Genomic DNA, 6,462 nt, shown 5'->3' on the forward strand with positions numbered 1-6,462 from the left:
AAATATCATCTCAATACATTCTTTTCCGAAAAGTGAGGAGGAATTCGAAAAGTGTTGGTTATATTCGAAAATCTCAGATTTTCTCTTGCCGCTGAAGAGAACAATATTAAATAATTTTGAGAATGTTTCTAAAATATTGAGAATGAATTCTTCAACAATTTATTAGGTAAGAAAAATGTAAAGAAACAGAACTTTTCAAATTTTGAATAGGTCAAGTCTTTAACATTCAAGCTACTGATACAAAATTAATAAGCATGTGAAAAATGCGGTACTAGTGCAAGAAGTTGAAAAAATAGTATGAGTAAAGATATCATCTAGAAAAGAAATTAAGACTTAGCTTTGTTGATTGGAAGTGTGGAAAGAAATTTGTATCAATTGATGACCAAAATATAGGTCAATCTTGTATTATATAAAACATAAACAATAGTTAATCATTGAATTATGTTTTTATCTTCTAAAATTATGACTTAGCATTATTGGTCAAAATTATGACTTAATCATTAAATAATCATATTTTTGTACATTTTATGTTGTTTTCTGCTGACCATTGAGCCATATTAAAATAGGTACCTTTTTGTCTTCTGTTTATGTAGCCAGACCAAAACTCAATTCAACAAGAGTATGACTTTTTCTTTGAAAACATCCATATATATAACTAGATTAAACCACGGGTTCATTCCGTTTTGACCCCCGATTGTTGACTAACTTATCGTTTTGGCCTCCAATTGTGTACGACAGTTCGTTTTGGTCTCAAGATCCATTTTTCGAGCAGTATTGACATCATCAAGGCGTAAGCAATACTTTCCTATACTCGAAATGTCCCTCTGACCAAATCAAAATTAATTCCCAAGTTGTCAAATCAATTAATCCTAATTATTAATCTTATTCCTTCTCCCAATGCACTTTCTTTTCTATTTCAATTTTTCTCTCCTTCATTAATCTCTATGAACAACTTCAGCTCAAGTCATTTCATCCAGACCAAGAGATCCCACATTTGAAAAGCTAATGAAAAATACAAAAACTACTTAAAAGTTGTTTCCATCAAAGATCTCACCCTTGCCGATCCAACCAACTCATCAATTTCTCTTGAATTTCTATCTAAGCTCATGAAATCAGACATAATGAAGTAATTAGGGCAAGTAACCTTGATTATGTTTCATAGAAATCAGACCTAATGAACTCGACAGAAGAGGCAGGGCCACCAAGACAAGAGACAGATCCGTTATTGGAACAATCTCGATCATCCAGAATCAAATCTTCATGAACCCTAATCACACAATTTATCATCAAGCAAGGATCCAACACTTGTGAGGAAAACCACAACTTCATTTGAATTCGGGTGAATAGGAGCCGACGCCATTGACGATTTGATGATGGTGAAAGATTTGATGATGTTTTTATTTATTTATTTATTTTTAACCCTCTGGTATTACTTAGAATATAAGCCGTCCCTATCACCGCCTCTTTTTTTAATTCCAAATTAGAAGTATCTGTGGCAACTGTCTCGGTGGCATAAACCATATGGATTAGTCATGACGAAATAACTGAAAATCAAAAGAACATAAACACGTGAAATGGAAGAGGAAGAAATCGTAGGGCGAGTCTAAAGGGTTAGACCTTAAAGGTTGTCACTGTGGTGATCGGGAAGGGGTAGACTGAGAAGGTCTACCCGGGATGTTTGATCAGAGAAGACTGTCTTCTCGATTAAATTTTTTTTTTTTTTTGGAAAAAACTCCCAAAAACAGGAAATCAAGACATGAATGATGATGATTGAATAATTAAAAAAAAAAAAGCAAAAAAAAATGGTACTACCCTTTATGGATGGAAATGTGTGATAATATGAATAAGAAACTAAGAAGAATTAATAAGGATCCTAAAGCTCTCGATGGTGATAATAATACTAACTTAGAAAAAGATTCAAGAAACCTGGAGCTCTGATACCATGTGAAAATAACAGAGAACAGAGACAAAATAACGAGGTACCTGAAATCGAAAACCTCCTTCCTTTGCCTGAAACACTAAGGTGTTGTTTTTTAGAATTTTCAGATCTGAAATCTGAATTCAGACGAATTCAGATTTCAGATGTTTGTTTTTTCTAATTTAACAAAATCTGAAATTTGGGTTGAATTAGCAATATGTCTAAATTGGCTGAATAAGGGACCAATAATTTCATACTTTAAAACAAGTCTGAAATGGGCTTCCACCATCTGAAAACATCCAAAAGACTTATATACCCCAGTGAAATTTAGGGAAATACTTCCCTATCCTCATCTTCATCTTTGCCACCACCACCACCACCACCACCACCACCACCACCACCACCACCACCACCACCATCACTACCACCACCATCACTACCACCACCACCACCACCACCACCACCACCACCACAGAATCAGCACCACCTAAACAACCACCACTGAATCCACACCACCACAAATACACCACCACAGACCACCACCATAGAAAACACCATGAACACCATCACAAGAAACATCAAGTAAACAACCGCAGGAAGGTTTCCTCGCCGGATCTGGCGAGGGTCATCTTGCTCAAAACCCTCGTCGGATCTGGCGAGGGTTTAACATTATGATCGAGGGTCGTATAGAGAGAAAGAGAAAACAACAACAACAATAGTCGTTGGAGAGAGAGAAAGATAAAGAGAACACCAGTCATTTTGGAGATAAATTGAGAGCAACATCTGTTCTTCAGGGTTTTTTCATGGAGAGAGATATACCAGCAGTTTCTTAAGGGTTTTTTAAGGAGAAATAAAGAGCACCAACAATTTTCATGGTTTGTTTGATGGAGATATGGAGAACACCAACAGTTTTCTAGGTTTTTATTATGGAGAGATGAAGAGCACACACAATTTTCTAGGGTTTTCTTATGGAGAGATGGAGAGCACCAACAGTTTTCTAGGTTTTTGTTATGGAGAAACGGGGAGCAGTAAAGCACCAGGCCACTTGAAAGACAAAGAGAAACAGTAATAGGGAAATTAGGGTTTTGTAGTTAATAAGTTGAATAAGGGTATAACTGTCAAAAAATCAATTTCAGACCTAATAATTCAGATTAAAAAACAAACATGCTAACTTCTAAAACTATTCAGCAAATTCAGATTCAGCAAATTCAGTTCAGTAAATTCAGATTCAGACGCAAAAAAAAAAAAAAAAAAAAAAAAAGACAAACAACACCTAAAAGATCTCAAACCGAAACTCTTCTTCGTCCACCTGAAACTCTTCTTCTTTGCAAAACTGAAACTAAAGCACCTGAAATAGAAAACCTCCTTCCTTTGCCTGAAACACTAAATCTCTTCCTCCTTTGCCCGAAATCGGAACGTTCTCTCTCGACAGAAATCAGATTTTTTTTTCTCGAAAAAAACCCCTTACCTAATTGACCCAACCCACAAATTTTTCATGATGCTAATAGAAAAGACGATACGACTTTATCAAATGCTTTTGTGGTATTCAACTTGAGATCCGTATACATTTTTTTGTTGTAACTCCATTACCTAATTGACCCAACCCACAAATTTGAGCCATTTGGGTACATCCACTATAAATACTTGTAATAAATATAATAGGTGATGAAAACCCATGAATCCTCATGCTTTCAAACACAGGCTATCCATTTTATTTCTCTTTCTATTTACACTTGCGAAAGTACATTTATATGTGCTTTCGATGAGAAGGACAAATCTATTTTCTTGAAGACTTTTATGTTAATATTCATAAATTGTAGAAGCTTTATGAAAATTCTAGAGTTTTTTTTTTTTTTTTTTTTTTTTTTTTTTTTGAGGGTAAATGTTTAATAAACCAAATGTAATACATCTCTTGAAACAGAGTATTAAAAGTTAACCTTAATGGGTCAAACCACAAACAAATCAAATGTAGGGACTAAACTCCACTCGCCAAAGAATGAGCCAGCTGGTTGCAGTAACGTGGAGTGAATGAAATGTGGACATGGCGGTTTGTGAGTCTCCCACGCAAGTCCTCAATCTCAGCCGTTAAACGCCAAGGTGTCTCCAGGCCGTCGATGGATAAGAGATCCACCAAAACCCTACTGTCCCCCTCCAATATAAACTCCTCTAACCCTAGATCGTCGGCCAAATCTACTCCCAACCGAAACCCTATTAGCTCGCTGTGAAGTGCCGATTTTGGTCTGAATCTCATCTTCTTTGTCCCAATGATTACTCCACTCGAGTCTCTAGCAACCGAAGCTGCTGATGCTCTAGTTTCCATGAACGAGCCATCACAATTTATTTTAATCTTACCTGTAGCTGGAGGGTTCCAATTTTCTGTTCCAGAAGTTAGAGAAAATGATGAGGGATTTGATTCAAAGAGAGATGGAACATACCTGAGTGCCTCTTTCGTATTCCACCAACAGCGACTGAGATCTACTTCTTGATGACGAAAGTGTTTGTTATTCCTCATCTTCCAATATTCCCATATGAGATAAGTGTAAATGAACCAATTACTCCTGTTTTCTTTATCAAGTAGAAGTCTAGCAAGATTTCTAATGACCTCTTCGCCCATATGTTGCAGATCCGAGATCCCTGTTTGTAGTAACAGTTGGTTGAATGTAGGACAAGCCCCGAAAAGGTGATTCAATGTTTCTGGGTCTCCTGAGTTGCATAACAGACACTCTTGAGGTATACTTTGAACCCTTTTTCCTATGTTGGTAAGAGTGGCTATTCCATTATGAACGATTTTCCAAATAAATTGATGAATATTAGGGTTCATTTCTTTAATTTTCCAGAATTCCTTCCATGGAAAATCAATAGCCTCTTGACTTAAAATAGGGAAAGTATTAATCTCTGTATAATAAGACTTAGTGTTGAATTTCCCATTCTCATTTTGGCACCATATTAGTTTATCCCTTCTCGTGCTGTGAGGAATAGTAATTTCTTGGATAGCCTGCACAGTTTCTTGATTAAAGTAAGTGGTTAGAAGATCATGATTCCAACTATTATTCTCTGTGTTTATCAAATCTGCCACCCAGAATACATTATTTGGTAATTCATTTATGATAATGGGGATTTTGTTCACCAAGTTTGGGATCCAAGGGTCTGTTTTTATTTTAACCCTTGTTCCATCTCCTATTTGCCATAAAACATTTCGTCTCATGGTGGGTTTAGTGTGTTGAATCGATTTCCAGAGAGGGGATGTCGAAGATGGACTATCCGTAGTCCAAAAGTCATCATTTTTAAAATATTTCGATTTTAGAAGTTTAACCCAAACTGCATTTGCATTTGTTAAGAGTCTCCAAGTCAATTTTGCCACTAAAGACTCATTGGCTAATTGGAGATTCCTAATACCTAATCCACCTTTATGCTTTGGAGAACAAATAATCTCCCATCTAATGAAGTGCATTTTAGTAATGTCATTAGAATGACCCCACCAAAAACTTCTCTCTGCCTTGCTTAGTCTGTTAATGATATGCTTAGGAAGTATTTGATAGCCGAAAGGGTATGTGCAATATGATGACAAAACTGATTTGATAAGGACAGTCTTACCTGTTTGTGTTATGAATTTTTCCTTCCAACCTGCAAGACTCTTATCAAATTTATCTACTAACCATTGATGACTATTTATTCTGTTACCTGGCTTGAGGATTAATGCTCCAAGGTACTTAGCCTGATCTGTCATTAGAGGAGCATTTAGTTGGGAGATGAAAGCTGATTTGATATTATCTTGGACTCCTTTGCTAAAGAACAGAGATGATTTGGTGAAGTTAACTTTTTGGCCCGAGAAATCTGCATAAACTTGCATCATATGTAATATTGAATCTAAATTATGTAAGTTAGCTCTCCCGAAGATAATGAGGTCGTCAGCAAACAGCAAATGTGTAATGCTAGGGCTGGACCGATTTATCCTATAACCTGTAAACTGATTATTGATTTCATAATGAGAAATAAGGAGAGAGAGAGACTGCGAGGTAAGGATAAACAGGTAGGGGGACAAGGGGCATCCTTGCCTCAGGCCTCTAGTGGCCTGAAAATCCCCCACTAAATTTCCGTTCAATTTTATATTAAACCTAGCAGTAGTAACACATGACATAATAAGATCTAAGAGGCGGCCAGAAAAACCCGTGGCAATAAGTACTTTTTTAAGAAAACCCCAATTTACTCTGTCATAAGCTTTCGCCATATCCATTTTAAGGGCGAAAGCTCCATTCTTAGCTTTGGATTGACTCATAGAGTGTAATAATTCCTGAGTAATTACGATGTTATCCAAAATCTGACGGTTGGGTACAAATGCGTTCTGGGTCCACATTATTGATTCCTCTAAGCAAGGTCGAATTCTATTTGCTATCAATTTAGTGATGAACTTATAAATCGAGTTGCAAAGGGAAATCGGCCTATAGTCTGAGGCCAAACTCGGGTGTTGACACTTGTGGATCAAAGCCAAAGTTGTAAGGTTTAGAGAAGGATCGATGGAACCTGTTTGGAATGCCGATTGGATA

Source organism: Eschscholzia californica, unplaced genomic scaffold (assembly GCF_041429995.1).
Source record: "Eschscholzia californica isolate CP2 unplaced genomic scaffold, dmEscCali1.0.p SCAF_4, whole genome shotgun sequence".
Classification (NCBI taxonomy): Eukaryota; Viridiplantae; Streptophyta; class Magnoliopsida; order Ranunculales; family Papaveraceae; genus Eschscholzia; species Eschscholzia californica.